The sequence below is a fragment of the Leptonychotes weddellii genome, chromosome 9, assembly GCF_054177405.1.
Source record: "Leptonychotes weddellii isolate Sample4059 chromosome 9, ASM5417740v2, whole genome shotgun sequence".
In the NCBI taxonomy this organism is placed as follows: domain Eukaryota; kingdom Metazoa; phylum Chordata; class Mammalia; order Carnivora; family Phocidae; genus Leptonychotes; species Leptonychotes weddellii.
The window spans coordinates 84,427,274-84,446,312 of NC_138377.1; the positions used below are offsets into that span (position 1 = coordinate 84,427,274).

Consider the following 19,039-nt stretch of genomic DNA (forward strand, 5'->3'; position numbering starts at 1 on the left):
CTCTCTGTCTCTCATTCTCTCTGTCTCAAATAAACAAATAAAATCTTTAAAAAAAAAAAAAAAGAAGAAATTATATCTCAAAATTTTAAAGAGAGAACAACTTATACATATATACCAAAAATAAGGGTAACTACTATGAAGGGATAGAACATGACTCTAAAAATGAAAAATAAAAAATATTTTTTAAAAAAGGGATTGATAAGATATTGGTTGAAAAAGGGAAAAAAAATTCAAAAAAAAAAAAGAAAAGACAGTTAAAAAAAAATTAACTTTGAAAGACTAAAGAATCATGGTGAAAAAACCATGAATTCTATGTGCAGTATTCCCCTAGTGCTGGCGTTCTGCCGTTCTCATTGATCAGTAAACTTGGTCTTGGCTGGCTGTTCTTGCTGATCTTCTGGGGGAGGGGCCTGTTGCCGTGGTTCCCAAATGTCTTTGCTTGAGGTGGAATTGCCCCGCCCTTGCCGGGTCAGGGCTAAGTAATCTGCTTGGGTTTGCCCTCCATAGCTTCTGTTCCCTGCAAGCTTTCCATACAGCTTTGGAGACGAGAGTGAAAATGGCGGCCTCTCAATCTCCATACTGGAGGAGCCGAGGACTCAGGGCTCCTCAGTGCGCCCCCAGAGAAAAGCAGTCAATCACTCCCGTCTCCCTGGTCTTCAGCTGCACTCCATGCTCACCCGGCCTGTGACTGAGCGTTTCTATCTCTGGCACACGACCCCGTGTGGAGTCTCAAAACAACAGATCCCTATGGTGCACTGCCGGGCTGCTCCTCCCCGGGGAGGAAGAGGAGTCTCCCCGGATCTGCCGCTTGTTGGGTCCCTGTTGGAGGAGCAGTGGCCCAACTGTGCCGCGGATCACGGTTTATGGCAACCCCGAGCTGAGAGCCCCCGCCTCGGCTCCGTCTCTGCAGCCGGCTTCCCTTTTCCGATACCTGGGAGCTCTGCCGCACTCAGGCACCCCAGATCTTTCTGTGACCCTGAGGGTCCTGAGACCACACTGTCCCACGAGGTTTCCACCCCCCACTTAGCCACTGGAGCGACATCCCTCAGCAGAGCCGACTTCTAAAAGTTCCGATTTTGTGCCCTGCTGTTCTATCACTTGCCGGTCGTGGCTGACGGAGGCCCCCTCCCCCGCCATCTGTGTTCCCGAATATCGCCTTGGATTCACTTCTCCACACGTCCTACCTTCTAGAAAGTGGTCGCTTTTCTGTTCAGAGAGTTGTTGCTATTCTCTTCTTCAATCTCCTTTGAGTTCATAGGTGTTCAGAATGGTTTGATCCCTATCCAGCTGAATTCCTGAGAGGAGACGAAATCCAGGTCTCCTACTCCTCCGCCATCTTGCTCCCATCTTGTCCCTCCCAAACATACTTGTTCTTGGTTGAGCATTGGAGTTTGTGTCTTTCAAGGAATTTTTATATTTAAGTGGTCAGATTTGCAATCATATGCTTGCTCATGACGTTTCCTTATTATCTTTTTAATGTCTACAAAATCAAAAGTCATTTCCCCCTCTATTGCTATTTTGTATTTTCTGTCTTTTTTACTGGCTAGACAGTTATGAATTTTATTAGTCTCTGAAAAAAATATTTTGGTTTTATTAAATTCCTGTATTGTTTTTGGTTTTAAGGTAAATTTGCTTCTTTTCTTTATTATATTCTTTCTTTTGTGAGGGAAGACAACTGGGAAGTAGCTACATCAGTGATCCAGTGAGGAGATATGAAGGCTTTATATAAGATAATGGAAAGGTAGGATCAGATTTGGGAAATTAAGGAAATAAATCTATTTGACTAACTGCCTTGAATGGAGTGTTAAGAAAGAATGTAGAGACCATGAAGATGCTGTATTTATGGGGGCACCATTAATTGAGATAATAAATTCAGGAGAAAGTATCTAAGGAAGTACCTAGGAAAAAAAAGAAGTAGATAGTGAATTATATTTGGGTATGTAGAGATTTGGCTATCTGTGACTTCCATGAATTATAAGCATTAGGCAATTGTGTACTTAGATGTGAAAGTCCTTTTGATTGGCATCCAGTAAATGTACAATGTAGGGGGGAGGTTTACTATATATACTTGAAAGTAAGAAATATGTCTTTTTAAATATTCATAAAATGTGACTCTTGATTTATTTAAATTACTGTGATTCTACATCACTTTGTTTTTGTAATGCTCACCAAAATGTAAGCCAAAATATGTTCTGGCGAAATGGCGATCCTGTGTGTTTGTATTTTATTATTTGTCTGTAATTTCTTTTAGCTTCCTTCAAAAGTATACATGTAGTGAAGGTTCAGTTTTTCTCTGTATTAAGAGTATATATCAGGACCCAATGTGCTGAGTAGACCAGTTTTCAAAGATCTACTTGATTTACAGAGATGAAGTATGCTGCTTTTATTTTCTCAAGGCTGTGGAGTGAACCAAAACATTATTTCCAAATCATTTAAAAAAATAGAATATTTTATTTGCTGCAGTGAGGAGATTGGGTTTAAGCTACTTTAAGCAGGGACTTGCATCTTGTTCTTTCTGTTTGGGAACTAATGCTGTCAAAGTATTAAAGCTGTTGATTTATTTGTTTGCACTGTGGCTTCCATTTGCAACAACATGGATGAACCTTGTGGGTATTATACTAAATGAAATAAGGCAGACTAAGGAAAACAAATACCACTCAATTCCACTCATAAGTAGAATCTAAAAAAAAAAAGAAACGAAAAGCAGAATCAGATTTATAAATACAGAGAACAACTGATGTTTGCTGAAGAGGAGGGGGTTGGGGGAATAGGCAAAATGGCTGAAGGGAGTGGAAGTATAAGATTCTAGTTTCAGAATGAGTGAGTCATGGGAATAAAAGGCACAGTACAGAGAATAGAGTCAATAATATTGTAATAGCATTGTCTGGTGACAGATGGCAGCTACACTTGTGGTGAGCAGAGCTTAACCTATAGAGATATTCAATCACTGTGTTGTACACTTGAAACGATTGTAACATTGTGTGTCAACTATATTCAAAAAATTTTTAATTTTTTTAATTTTTTTTTTTTTTTAGTGAGGTGACTTTTTTTTTAAGATTTTATTTATTTATTGGTCAGAGAGAGAGCACAAGCAGGGGGAACGGCAGGCAGAGGGAGAAGCAGGCTCCCTGCTGAGCAGAGAGCTCCAATGTGGGACTTGATCCCAGGACCCTGGGACCATGGCCTGAACCAAAGGCAGCCTCTTAACCAACTGAGCCACCCAGGTACCCCTCAAAAAGATTTTTAAACAATAAACTTAAAAAGTCTTAACAAAAGTGTTCATCATTCTAAAAATAGAGAGACTGTATAATGCAGCCTTGTATCCATCACTCACATTCAACAATTACCAAGGTTTTGTCATATTTTCTTCATATATACCTTGAGCTTTTTTTTTCTTTGCTGAGTTATCTCGAGCAAATCTCAGACATTATATCATTTCATCCCTACCTACTTCAGTATTCATCTCTAAAATTGTTGGCTGTTTTCTTGCATATCACAATGTCATTGTCACAACTAATAACATTACCAGTAATCCCATGGTATTGTGTTCTCTGGTCCAAAGTTAAATACTGCTGTTTTTCCTTAAAAATGCCTTTTTATGTTTGTTTTAATCAGGATCCAAATAAGGCTCACATACTACATTTGGTAATTATGTAGCCTAACTCTCTTTTATTCTAGCTCAGCTCCCTTCACTTTTCTTTGATCCATGCCACTGACTTCTTACAGAAGCCATGTTCATTGTCCTTCAGAATGCTGTGCTTTCTGGATCATTTCTTTTCCCCCTTCTTATATTTAACTTGTTCCTCCATTTATGATACTCCCTTTTATTTATCTTTTTCAAGATACCAGGCAGGTGACTGTGTACTTCATACTCCATCATGTCAAGGGTCGCTTTAAATCTGGTTGTTTCCCCTGTGGTGATGCTAAGAATAGTCTGTGCTTGCAGCCTGATCCCTCCACTCCAGAGTTCTCTATTGTCTTCTCCTCTAATACTTTTGTTTATTTATAATCATTTCAAAATCAGTTATTCCAATAGGGACTGCAAAATTGTGGTCTTATAATATTATTCCTTCAATATTTATTAGAATTTTTTCTGTAAAGAAGAGCTTCCCTTCATCAACTAGGACTACTTACTTGATTACCCTGAAATAGAATATGGACAGGAAAAATAGGGCAAATGCTTAATTTTTTCTTTTAGCTGAAATACTTCTATTGCATTTTTTATTTCCTGCTCTATTTACTTTTATCATTTTCATTAATACTCTCATTTAAATTTAACAAATACATATTGAATACTCAATATATGTCAGGCACTAGGCAAAGTTGGAGCCCCAAAGATCTAGTTGGAAAAGAGATATGTACAAAATTAAACATTGGTTTTTCAATTGGTTAATCACTGTGCCTGCCACATCACAAGTCATTCTGGAATTAAATTCTTTCCCTCATAGTCCCTTGTTGAGATAACCTAATGAGAAAACTTGATTTATTCTCTGGAACTAGACTGAGAAATCTGCAGAATGAGACAGTTGACAAGGAGTATAGACATTGAAGGTTACAGGTTTGGAGATATGTGTAGTAAGTGATCTAAAATTAAGAATAAATCAGGGATGCCTGGGTGGTTCAGTCAGTTAAGCATCTGCCTTCAGCTCAGGTCATGATCCCAGGGTCCTTGGGATCGAGCCCCACATCAGGCTCCTTGCTCGGTGAGGAGGCTGCTTCTCCCTTTGCCTTCCACTCTCCCTGCTTGTGCTTGCGCTCTCTCTCTCTCTCTCTTGCTCTTGCTTGCTTTCTCTGACAAATAAATAAAATCTTTAAAAAAAATTAAGAATAAATGAAAATGAGGTATAAACAGAAGCCAGGAGATAAACAGCATGGAAGGGGAATAAGGCAGTTGTCAGTGAAAGAAGAAAAAGGATACTTGGAAGGAAAAGCAGAAATGGTGAGTGTAGCCGAGTCATGGTATTGGTGGATTTCTTGAGTGAGGATCCCATCTGTGGTCACTTACTGTACTCCCCTGACTGCCTTCAACTCTGCAAGAGCTTCTTGTCCACGGTTCTGTGAGGCCTGACTCTACTGGTCATTGCTCCACCTGTTAAACGGAGTTCAGCTTTCCATGGGTTTCTGTATCATATGGCAATGCAGTTTAGTCTTATTTCTCCATTATGCAGATTATGCTTACAGAAATTACCTGTTAATTATCTGTAAGTTACCTTGAGCCTGTGGTTCTTATCACCAAAGTAGCATAACTCACCGGGTGTGATATTCTATGGAATGACACGTCTTACACTGGAGGCACAGTTAGGTTGCTGGTTGAAGTTAAACGAATGCTTCAATTTGACTTGTCAGAATAGGAGCAAACAATTTATTTCCTACAAGCAATCAGTTCTACAGAGCTGGGGTTCACAGTGGGGAGAATGGATGTCAGAAAATGAAAAATCTGAGCTAAAACTATCTGACTAAAGGTACAAAAGAAAAGAGGCTATTTTGAAAGTTTTTACTCATGTTAATTACAGCCAGTTTGAATTTTTAAAACAGATCAGGTGTTTCTCTGCAAATTCCTGAAACAGTAAGTTATCTGGAAAGATTAAGGATAGTTTTCTAAAAGCACTGTTATAAAAATGCTTACTAAGAGTTGTACTAGTTCAATCACTTGAGAAGATTTTAATTTTCTCCCTTTCTGTGTGCATATCATAGAGAAAGGAAAAGGCTCATCTTGGATTTTCAAGGTTTATTATGCTTTCCAGATAATTTAGGCACAACTAGATATCTAGATGTTCTAAATATTATCGTTATCATGTAGGGAACTATAGGAATTAATTGGAGCCAGGCGCTGTACTAAGCACTTTTTCAGGTTAATGATTGAATTAATCCTAAACTTAATTCTAATGACATCAGTACTATTATCATCCCCAAATTGCAGATGATGAAACTGAAGCCATCAGAGGCTAAGTAACTTTCTAGATCACACACCTAGCAAGTGGCAGAACCAGAATCTCAGCAACTCTTTAACAGCAGGATGAATTGTAGGGTAAAAATCTCATGAGTAAAATGATGGGTGTTAATCCTTCAGTCCAACCCAAACATTTCTGATGTTTTCATTAGTCTGGATCTGGTCACGATAACCCTATAAGAATCATGACTCACAAAAAGTTTAAAGTGCAAGATATGCCATATGGTACCAATTGCAGTTGTATATAAACCAATCAAAAAATACATGCAATTTGTTATTTATCAGAAGAAAAATGTTAATAAATAGTAAGTACTTAACTGGAGCCCACCATGATTCCTGCCCCCCCCCCTCAGTTCACTCCTTAAAAAAACCTTTGCTTCCTGAACAATTGAGGTAGATAAAAATGATGAATTTTTCACTGTGGATTAGCTGCCAGGAATGTCGGAACTGAGGTCCACATTTAATAACTCTATAGAATCTAACAGCATACATTTCTATGTCTAATCTCATTTTATTTTTATAGCCTCATTTTTCCTTTAGTTTTTCTACTTTCAAGGCAAATCTCACTTTATTATAGTAATTTTGTAAACCATCTTAATATTTTTGAATGAGATGAATACATAAGGAATGAGTAAAAATAAAGAAAAAGGACTGTGTTTTAAGTATTCAGAGAAAAATGTGGCTTGAGTGGTTTAGTGATCTAATATTTTTGAGTGAGACAGACTGAGCCATGAGAACTTAGAAAAGTTTTGCAGTGTCTCTCAGATTGATTTCCACATTTAAAAATTTGGGAGGTAAAGCTTAAGACATAGGACCATTCTCAGGATTTGAGTAGATAGTGCATATAAAGCGGTTAGCCCAGAGCCTGGCTTTGCCTAGCGGCTCTGCAGGTGTGAACCCCCATCTCTTTTCTACTGCCTCAAGCTTCCTGCCCCACATCGTGAATATGAGGACTTGCTTCCCTCCAGGTCTCTAACCTGGAGGTCCTTGGGGAGCTTGGGAAACGATTGTCTGAGCTCAATAAATTCCATTTATTATTTCCCCCATGCACATAGCCCAAGGTTGGAGGCCACATCTAGCCATCTTCTTCTCCTCTCTGCTGCCGGGGTAGTATTTCATGGCCTTATAAAATGTTGAGTTTAATAGTTAACCTAGATCCATCTCTAATTCTATTTTTCATGTTTAAATATGTATTTAAAGATCTGAGTTCATTAAAATAATACTGTAGGTTGTAAATGTAAGTAAAGAGAGAACAAAAAGATAAAAGGGTAATTGGGTTTAAATGGCATTGGTGATCTACTTGGTTTAGGTGCAAGAGAATTTCAGTACAAAAGGAAAAATTGTCACCAAAGGAAATGTTCATTAGAGGAGTTTGCACTCTGAATACTTAAGCTAACTTTGATCCTTAACTGCAATGTTATGGTATGTTTTAGTTTCCCTTTAATACAGCTTTAACTTGTAAGGCTAGTTTATAATTTACTAGTAGAGTCTTGCTCAATTAAGTTCATTCTTCTTGGCTGTTCCTTCTCTTCATGATGATGGCAGTTAATTGCACTAATGTATGTCAAGTATTCTTAAATGGAGAACATATTAACAAAAGCTGTTTTTTTTTTAACAGTGTGAAAAGAGTACAACAAACTAAATGTCTCTTGAATTCTGATGGTGATAATGAAGTTTTAGTTGCATGCATGACATGCAATAACAGAATCATTGCTTACTCATTTGTAACAAAGAATACTTTCTTCAAAGACAAACTTTGCATATCAAAATAATACTTCACATTTAATTTAATCTTATCTGTTGTGACTAATGAATCAGTATTATCAAATTTGGCAGTAGTAGATTATTTTTCTTATTTCATGAAGAGATTTGCAGATAATAAATTGGGTTATTAAATTGTGTCTCATGGGATTCAAGATTTAAAACATTTATGCTTTGGGGCACCTGGGTGGCTCAATTGGTTAAGTGACTGCCTTTGGCTCAAGTCATGATCCTGGAGTCCCCGGATCGAGTCCCGCATTGGGCTCCCTGCTCAGCAGGGAGTCTGCTTCTCCCTCTCCTGCTCCCCCCTCTTGTGCTCTCTCTCTCTCAAATAAATAAATAAAATCTTAAAAAATAAATAAATAAAATAAAATAAAACATTTATGCTTTGTATTAATGGCTACAAATTAGGAACAGACATTCTAATGTTGGAATAGATTGGTTATTTCATTAAACCTCCTTTCATAAATGGTAGACTAAGTTAAGCTATAACTGCATTGAAATGAAGAGTAGAGCTGTACATTAGAGAATTTAGTTTATGTTCAGTAAAACCTCACAAATTCAGATCAGGAGGAGAGTCAATGATGTTTTTAAAATATGAATAATGAAATATGAAAATTTAATGTGTCATATGTGGGTCCGTTATTAACTTGTAAGTACATATAATACTTACGAGGTTAGGGAGTGGTCATGGAGGTCAAAACCTCTTCCAAGCTGCTTGTCTCATAGTTTGGAATTTGTGATTAGCATATACATTATCAGAGAGTACTTGTGATTTCTGAACTTTCTGAAACCAGTTTACTCCTGTGAGTGCTAAGAATTTCCCTCTGCAATCAAGTTTATTGCTGTTAATCTTATTAGCTTATTTTGTTCTGGAGAACTAAAAACTAGCCAATTCAAATGTAAACTTCCATTTGGTTTCTATGATAATTTTGTTCACATTAGAAATCAATGGAACTTCGGGCGCCTGGGTGGCTCAGTCGTTAAGCGTCTGCCTTCGGCTCAGGTCATGATCCCGGGGTCCTGGGATCGAGTCCCGCATCGGGCTCCCTGCTCAGCGGGGAAGCCTGCTTCTCCCTCTCCCACTCCCCCTGCTTGTGTTCCTGCTCTAGCTATCTCTCTCTCTGTCAAATAAATAAATAAAAATCTTTAAATAAAAAAAAAAAAAAAAGAAATCAATGGAACTTCAATAATATTTTCATCTATGTCTCATAGTTAAAATTTCATTATCATCAGTAAACCCTTATTGAGTGCTCATGATGTGTCAGTGGCTGTACAAAGTATTTACATGTAAACTATCACTTAATCTTCACAACAGCCCTGGAAAACGCCCAAGTGTACATTTATTATCATTCCTGTTTGACACATGAGGACATTGAGTTTTAGGAGGTCATGCACTACTCCACTGGGTGTATTAGTTAAGCCACAGAGGAGAAATCAAATATCTGTCTTTTGGATTACACTGAGGTTTAACCACTCCATTATACTTCTGTGGATTGTGCAGACGGAATAGCAAGAATGGTGTTAAACTGTGGAAGAGAAGCCTCTAGCAAATACGCAGATTGCATGGACTTATTAGCCCGTCCCAAGAAAAGGCAGGAATATTCAACTGTGAAGTGTGTTGGAAGAAAACAGCTCTGCCTTCTGCATCATAATTTGGTACTGGGGATACAGCAAAGATAAAGCATACAAAATTTGCCGATGGGAAATTATGTATTTGCAAATCTGTAAGGGAAATTTGCACACAGTGCCAAAACAAAACCACTTTGGGGGGAATATTATTTTGTGCCCCCTTAAAAACTGGAAGCAATTTAACCAGCAGTTACTTGGAACTTGATAAAATCTATTAGGACACATACTAGATGTCTCTCTTCTCACTCCAATGACAGATTTGTTTTTATCATCTTTTGTATTTTGCTCATAGTTGTGAATTTTTGCTCCCCCTTTTCCTCTAGGTAGGTAGGAGTAAAAAATTGTTGTGGAAACTATTAGCTTTGCAGATATTGTCACCAGGTTATATCTTGGCTTCTGGAATTGTTTAAATCATGTGGAGAGGAAATACATGTATGCATTTAGAGGATTTTTTTTTTTTTTTTTTGTGGTTTGTTTGTTTTAGTTTTAAATTTTATTTTGTTATGTTAGTCACCATACAGTCCATCATTAGTTTTTGATGTAGTGTTCCATGATTCATTGTTTCCGTATAACACCCAGTGCTCCATGCAATACGTGCCCTCCGTAATACCCATCACCGGGCTACCCCCACCCCACTCCCCTCTAAAACCCTCAGTTTGTTTCTTAGAGTCCATAGTCTCTCACGGTTCATCTCCGTCTCCAATTTCCCCCACTTCATTTTTCCCTTCCTTCTCCTAATGTCCTCCATGCTATTCCTTATGTTCCATAAATAAGTGAAACCATATGATAATAGACTTTCTCTGCTTGACTTATTTCACTTAGCATAATCTCCTTCAGTCCCATCCATGTTGATGTAAAAGTTGGGTATTCATCCTTTCTGATGGCTGAGCAATATTCCATTGTATATCGGGAGCACATCTTCTTTATCCATTCATCTGTTGAGGGGCATCTTGGCTCTTTCCACAGTTTGGCTATTGTGGACATTGCTGCTATGAACATTGGGGTGCATATGGCCCTTCTTTTCACTACATCTGTGTCTGTGGGGTAAATATCCAGTAGAAGATTGTATAAACATAATTAATATTATTTGGTAGTGAAGAGATTCTAAGTGGAGAGGAGTTTTTTAATGCTAAACAAATTAGTCGAAGAAAAAATATATAATTTTTATCAGTTTTGAAGTATAAAGCAAATGTCAATGAAATTATACTAAGTTAAATCTTATATCCACATTAAAATTATGGAATTCACATAGTAAAAAAGCACCAATACAATCACTAACTCTTAATATTAAGTGAGCTATGATGCATTTTATAGTCATGGTATCCTTTTCTTTGCCCTTATCATTCACAGCTAATTAATCACTGCTAATTCTGCCTTGAGTACAACAGAGGACTTAGAGACAGGTGTTACTTGAGCTGCGCTTTGAAGGAAGGGGCAGTTAGGATCAAATGGAAATTCAGGAGGAAAGAGAATAAATAGATGGGGAAAATGATGAGAAGATATGGGACATCAGATATGTTGAGAAATTATAAGTAAGCTCGGTGGGTAGAGCATGAAAAACGTTGGAGGGTAGAAATAGAAGTTAAAGTCAGGATGAGATCTTCACTGGCCAAGAAAGTAACATTAATGAGTTGATACTTTTCTATGCTAATGAATGCATAATAAGCAGTTGATGGTTTTCAAGCAGTAGTTTGAAATATTGTGGCCTAAAAATATTTTTAATAATAATAAAAATTTAAAAATAAAATTAAAAAAATAAATAAATGTTGAAATAGTATGGCCTGTGTTTTTAAAAGGTAACTTACATGATAATAATATAGAGGTCTACTGGAAGAGAGAGAAATGGAGGCAAATAGATAAACTAGTGCAATTCTTGAGGCAAATGAGGGTTAAGACTTGAATAAGGGATGTGACAGTAGGAAGAGGCGAGGGAGAGCAGATTTCATCATCTTGTCAAAGGAAGAATCCACAGAATTGTGGGAAGGAGAAGATGCTCTGGATTGTGGCAGAGGTTGATGACTCCACTTGCTATCTAGATTCAGGGCTAAATAGTGATATTTTTTATTTCATTAGATTATATGTAAGAAAGAGCCAGAGAAATATTTTGAAATGCACCAAAAATACCATAGAGAAGTAGCAAAGTAAAATAAAAATATAGACTTCAGAAGAACCTCTGTAACTATTAAATAGATAAATATGCTTTGAGTTCTTTTTTTTCTAGCACAGGATATCCATTATCTCCATAGGTAATGGTAAGTGCAACCGAATTTGGAACCAGCATATAATACACTATCAGCAAAACTTCTCAAACAGATCTCAGAAAATATCTCAAGCTCCAAAGATTGTCTCCTGCATAGTAGTAGAGCTTAGCAAGAAGTAGATCTTGAGATTTAAATTTAAAGAGGGACTGTTGTATAAAATATGAAGCTAATAATTTGAACTGTAAATAATTTAAGGCAAAATTAATAAGCTAATACAAAAAAGACAAAATTAGCTATGAAGACATTTTCAATGCTAAGGAATTTTTGTTACTGTCAAAAAGAATGAAAAATATGGTTGAGAAACATAAACTCTATTTCTGATTCTGCCATTGATTTGTTTCATGGTGTAGGACACATTTCTTAAACTCTAATGTTCCTGAGTCTAAAATGAATGTAATCAGTTACCTTTATGTCTGTTCTAAGTATCAAAAAAAAAAAATCATTGAATATCTTCTGCTTTATTGGAGAGATCATGAACTCTGGGAAAATAACTCAGTGCTTAAATTCTGATCACCAGTCGCTCACTTGTAAAATGAGAGTATTAATAGCCAAATACAGATTTTGTGAGTAATAAAATTTTAAAAAATTACGTATTTGGTAGAATTCCCATTTATTTTATTGCAAAAGAGAAATGATTTTTAAAATTTTTGTGGTTACAAAAATAATCTTACTCAGCTTCATGGGGCTGTTTAAAGAAGAAAATGAAAGTTCTCATGCTTATGCATCATTTTTGTGAAGAAAATAAAAAACATAAGAACCCCCCCAAGCCTTACAAATTTTCAATAGTGGGGTGTATTTTTTTCTAGCTCATATTTTCTGCACATATAAGCATAGGTATTCATTTAATAATGTTTATTATACACATATTAAAATATACATACATTGATATATTTTTATAAAATATGTAATCGTATTATGTATACTGATTTGTAATTTGCTTTCTTCATGTAACACTTCCTGATAGGCATCTTATTGTATCAATACAAGCAAATCTATCTTGTTCTTTTTGATAGTTGCATATTATTATGTGGCTTCATATAACATCAGGACGATGCAGCCCAGAGAGGGGACTCCTGGGATACAGGATAGAAGGGAGTGGGAGTAACACAGGTATTGGAATTGCATAAGCATTGGAAGCCCATAGAGAGTCATTAGATGACTTTTGAAAAACAGGCTTAAACAAGTCCGAATATTTTTTATCATTTTTTAATGTTTTCTAATCTGAATTTTTTTCAGTAAAAAAATTTAACTATTTTAATGAAAATTTCATTATTAGAAAAGTTAAACATCTCTTTTCCTATTTTTAAGCTTTTGTGTTTTTCTTTTTAAATTGACCATTCAGGGATGCCTGGGTGGCTCAGTTGTTAAACATCTGCCTTCAGCTCAGGTCATGATCCCAGGGTCCTGAGATGGAGCCCCAAATCAGGCTCCTTGCTCAGTGGGGAGTCTGCTTCTGTCTCTGCCTGCGACTCCCCCTGCTTGAGATCTTTCTCTCTCTGACAAATAAGTAAATAAATCTTTAAAAAAAAATAAGATAAATTGACCATTCCATTACCCATTTTTTTCTAATCATTTTTTCCCTATGGATATATAACAGTTCCTTTTATATTAATATTATTCATTTTTTATATATATTGTGTGTGTTTTTCTACTGTGTTGTTTTTATTTTAAATGGTGGCTTGATTGGGTTTAGGTTTTGCCATGTTGAGGATTTAATACTAGCGATGAGACCCCTTAACCCATAGTTTCTCAAGAATGAAAATCACACTTGTCATTGATTGGTTATGCAATTGAGAAAATCCTGAGATAAACATCTAATTTTTAGATTCCTTGTTTTGAAGTTATCTTATTAAAGCTTCCATATTAAAGGGAAAAAATATTTTAGAAGTCACTTTTAGAGTCTTATGGTAATTACAGCTATTAATTGGGGTGCACAGCTTATCTCTTCCATCAGTTGATATTTTCTTTTAAAGATTTTATTTATTTGTCAGGAAGAGAGCACACAAACAGGGGGAGCGGCAGGCAAAGGGAGAAGCAGGTTCCCCACTGAGCAAGGAGCCTGATGTGGGACTCAATCCCAGGACCCTGGGATCATGACCTGAGCCTAAGGCAGAGGCTTAACCGACTGAGCCACCCAGGCGTCCCAGTCAATTTATATATATATATTTTTTAACTCCTTTAATTTCTTATGATATACACATGTGTTTACCAGGAAACTGTGTTGGATATGTGATGATTGCTCCCCTAGAAGCATTAACTAATTTACCTAGAGACAAAGACTGAGAGCCTGAGAAGCTAGACAGAAAGTAGCAGCTGAAAAACTGAGAAAGCTGAACACAGGAACAAGAGAATAATTGAAATTCAGGCCATGTGAAGTGGTGGGTCCAGGTGAACATCTCAAGCATACAACTGGGCCTATGAAGGGTTACATGCTAGGAGTGAGTATGAGTAAAATCCAGACTTACTTTGAATGAACTCAGTCCCTAAATGGATAAAGGTCATCTCTCTCAAACCCTAAAACATTTCTGCCAGAAGAAAAATAAATCCTTTCTGAAGAATACTAACATCATGGGGATACTTAAATTGTATATACATTTTTCACAAACAAAAAGTCTTTCATTCAATCAAAAATAAGCAGACATTATAAGAGATTAATACAATAGAATTTAGAGACTCAAATGTTTTAATTGTGATGAATATATTTAAGAAATTAACAAAAAGGAAAAATTCAGCTATGAACTTGAAACTACTGAAAGGATCAAATAGAAATTCTAGAACTGAAAACTACAACAAATGAAATTAATAATATTGGATTTAACAGCATGTTATCCACAAATGAAGAGAAAATTAGTTAACATGAAGATAGTAAGAAAAAAATAGCCAGAATGACATTCAAGGACACAAAAGATGTAAAATAAAGATTATTTATCAAAATTAACTATATAGTGGGGTATAAAGAAAATCTCAACAAATTTCAAAAGATCAAAATCATTCAAAATGTGTTCTTTGACCATAGGCTAAGGAGAAAACAGCAACAAAAAGATATTAGGAAATCCAAATAGCTGAAGTTAAGAATCAAGATTAGACAACATATGATTTTACTTACATATGGGATCTAAAAAACAAAGTGAATGAATAAACAAAAAGCAGAAACAGACCTATAAATAGAACAAACTGATGGTTCCCAGAAGGGAGGGCGTTGGGGGTGGGCAAAATGGGTGAAGGGGATTGGGAGATACAGTCTTCCAGTTATGGAATAAATCATCACAGGGATGAAAGGTACAGCATAGGGAATATAGTCAATGATATGTAATAGCATTGTCTGGTGAAAGATAATAGCTACAGTTGTAGTGACCAAGCATAGCATAACATATAGAGATACTGAATCATTATGTTTTACACCTGAAACTAATGTAACATTATGTGTCAACTATACTTTAATTTAAAAAAAAGATATTAGGACATTAAAATTGCAGACTTCCCAAAATAGAAAAATATGAAAATTAAAATTTTGAAATAGTTTGATTGGATTAATATAAATATACAATAAAAATTTTTTTTAGGATATGGCTAAGTGCAGTTCCTGAAAGAAATTTATACTTTAAATACACATAAGAATGGAAGAAAGCCCCCAAATTAATTACCTAAGTATCTTAAGAATTTAGAAAAGAAACAACATATTAAACTCAAAGAAAATGAAGAAATAATGAAGAGCAAAAATTGTTGAAATAAAAAACAAACACATAGTCATGTAACTACCAACATTAAGATATAAAATATGTTTATAATGCCAGAAGTTTCTCCACACTCCTTTATAGTCAGTCCCTCTTCACACAAGCCACTGGCAACTACTGATATATTTTCTCTTTCTGTCTTTTCAACAGTGTATTGGAATCATGGTATGTAGGCTTTGGAGCCCAGCTTCTTTCATTCAGCATAACTCATTTGGTACTCCTCTGCATTGTTACATGTATTATATTTTATTCCTTTTTATTGCTTAGTAAATTCCATTCTATGAATCTATCACTGCTGATTTATCCTTTCGTCAGTTGAAGGACATTGATGTTTGCAGTTTTTGGTGATTAAGAATTAAGCAACATGTACAGTGTTTGCTATAAATATAGTTTCATTTCTCTTAGATAAATACTTAGAGAGGGACTGCTGGTTAAATGTATATTTAACTTTATAAGAAATTGCCAAATTGCTTTCCAATCTGAATTGAACATTTTGTTTTCTCAGCCAAAATACATCAGTGTTCCAGCTTCTCTGCAACCATGCTAGCCCATGGTATTGTCAGATTTTGTTTTGTTATGTTTCATTTTAACTTAAAAACATATAGTATCACATTATAGTTTTACTTTGAAAGTACCTAATGGTAATGTTGAACACATTTTCATGTTCTTGGTTTTCATCTAATTATCTTCCTTTCTGAAGTGTCATTCAAATCCTTTGCCCATTTTTTTATTAGGTAATTTTTTTATTATTGAGATTGGAGCATAATTTATATATTTTGGATAAAATTCCTTTATCAGATATGTGTTTTGCAAACTGTTTTCTCCTATACTGTTGCTTGTATTTTCATTTTCTCAACAGTACTTTTTGAAGAACAGACTTTAATTTTCATAGTCTAATTTATCAATATTTTATGATTTGCACTTTTTGCATCAAATCTAAGTAACCATTGCCTAATACAAAGTCATAAAGATTTTCTACTATATTTTGTTTTAGAAGTTTTATAGTTTAAGGTTTTATATTTAGGTATGTGATCCATTTTGAGTTAATTTTTTATATGTTGTAGAGTATGGGTCGAGCTCTATTTTTTTTGCATATGGACATCTAGGACAACTTGTTGAAGACTACCATTTCTCCACTGAATCACTGGAACATCTTACTGAAAAATAATTAACCTTGTATGTGAAGATGAATTGTCTTAATTACTATATTTCTTAGTAAGCTATGAAGACAGGTGATGTAAATGCTCCAGCTTTTTTTAACATTACTTTTTGTTCTTCCTGGTCTTTTGCCTTACCATGTAAATTTTAGAATCGCTTTGTCAGTTTCCAAAAAAAAGTCCTGCTGGATTCTCATTGAGATTCATTGAATCTATAAATCAATTTGGGACAATTTGACATTCTAACAATATTGAATATATCCATCCACAAGTACAATATATTTCTCCATTTATTTAGGTTTTATTTGGTGTCTCTCCTCAACACTCTGTAGTTTTCTTCATATAAATCTTGTACATATTTTCTTAGATTTATACCTAAGTATTTCATAACTTTTGGTGATATGATGAATGATACTGTTATTTAACTTTCAATCTCCAATGGTTCATTGCTAGTGTATAGAAATACGATGATTTGGATATTGACTTTATTCCATGATGCTGCTGGACCAAGTTAGTGGCTTTTTCTCTAGTGTTTTTTTGGGGGGGGCGGGGAGGACTTCTCTGCATAGATAATCATGTCTGAAAATAGAATTTTATTTCTTCCTTTGCTATCTATATGCCCCCTTTCTTTTTTTTTTTTTTTTAAGATTTTATTTATTTGAGAAAGAGCAAGCACAAGCAGTGGGGAAGGGCAGGCGGAGTGGGAGAAGCAGACTCCCTGCTGAGCAGGGAGCCAGACATGGGACTCAATCCCAGAACCCTGAGATCATGACCTGAGCCGAAGGCAGACGCCCAATCAACTGAGCCACCCAGGCGCCTCTATATGCCCCTTTCCTTATTTCTTTTTCTTGTCTTTTTTCAATCTTTAGGAATGCCAGTATAATGTTTAATAAGAGTAGCAATGTAAATATCACTGCTTTGATTTCAATCTTAGTATGAGACCATTAAGTATAATGTTTGTTGTAGGTTTTTGTACATTCTCTTTATAAGGTTGAGTTCCCTCTAATTCCTAATTTTCAGAATTTTGTTTGTTTATCATGAATGAATGTTAAGCTTTGTCACATATTTTTTCTATGTCTATTGAGATGATAAGTTTTTCTATATAGTCTGTTAATACTATAAATTACATTGATTCATTTTTGAATGTTGAACCAACATTGCATTTTTAGGATAAACCTCTCTTGATCATGATGTATTATCTTTTTTATATATTGCAGGATCAAATTTGCCATTTTTTACCAAGGAATTTTGCAACTATTCTTATGAGAGATATTGTTCCTTAGATTTCTTTTTGTATAATGTGCTTTTTTTTTAATATCAGAGCATTATAAAGTGAATTAATATGTTCTTCATTCTTGATTCAAAAAATTAAAATAATCAATTTCCTTCTTTTATGAGCTTAAAGCACTCTCATTATGTTCTATCACTTACAATTTTGTTGCTACATAAATATTACATAAAAAATATGCTACAAATTGTGTGATGTTACTGGCTATCCATAAGTGAAAACTTTTGAAATAAATTACTTGCCTATGCTTATTTTTATATCCATAGAATAAAATTTAATGTTGAAAACTAATTTGCATATATTCAGGTTATATTAATTTTTTCTATCATAGAAAGTGTTCTGAGTTTAAATACTTGATAAATGTACGGATTCTGCATGTAAGTTTTAAAATACCAATTAACATTATTAGACAAATTGATAGATGGCAGTTCATAAGGGATATCTGATGAAACACACCTGCTTTTGGTGGAAAGTTGGGCTAGAATAGTTTTAGGTAGTGTCAGTGTTTTGTTTTTCTTATTTGAGGTCATATTGAGGTCATATTAACTTAGGTAACCCTTTCTATCCCATTCAGGATTGGTATTACTCTTTCTTGATTTAAACTCAAAAATATAAATGAATGTGAGTGCTGTTTTTATTCCTTAACATATATTTTTTTGTTTCTTAGTATGTATTATTTTTTGTATGTATGTATAAAATATTTGTTAGAACAGAAAATACTTTCAGTCTTAACATATTGACATGTGGTGTTTTCAGTATAATGAAAAGACTTAGTCATCGTATTCATTGGGCTTATATTATTACTAGGAGCCTTATCATAAGATTGAAAACACATATGAATAGAATGTAGCAATAGGAATCTTAATCCTAAAGTTTATTTGATCTAAAACACAGACGTGCTTGGGAATTCTGAAGTCTTGATGAATGGGTCACCAGTGGTCCATTTTACCAGAGAAGTGAGGAGTCTTTCTGAAATAATTTATTTTAAGCAAATAAAGAATGGAAGCACTCAAGCATGCTTTAAGGAAAATGGCTAACAGATGAATGTAAGGTGTTGTTTTGGGTATTACGTGGTGTCTGGTACTCGGAGTCATATGCCCTATCTTCAAAATTGAGCTATATGAAAATAGAGTGATAAAACTAAAAGGGCTCTTTAGAACAAACAAACACATAGCATGAGACATCCATCAGGAACTCGAGGCACCACTGCTTTGTACTAATGTTACAGAGTCTGTTTTCCCAGCACCAAATAATTG

At 35.0% G+C, this 19,039-nt stretch overlaps 1 protein-coding gene across 1 annotated transcript in view; it reads left to right on the forward strand.

The window, feature by feature from the left end:
- Positions 1–19,039, forward strand: part of UNC13C (unc-13 homolog C) — a 479,061-nt gene that overhangs the window by 295,720 nt on the left and 164,302 nt on the right. The gene's annotated exons all lie outside the window — the stretch shown is intronic.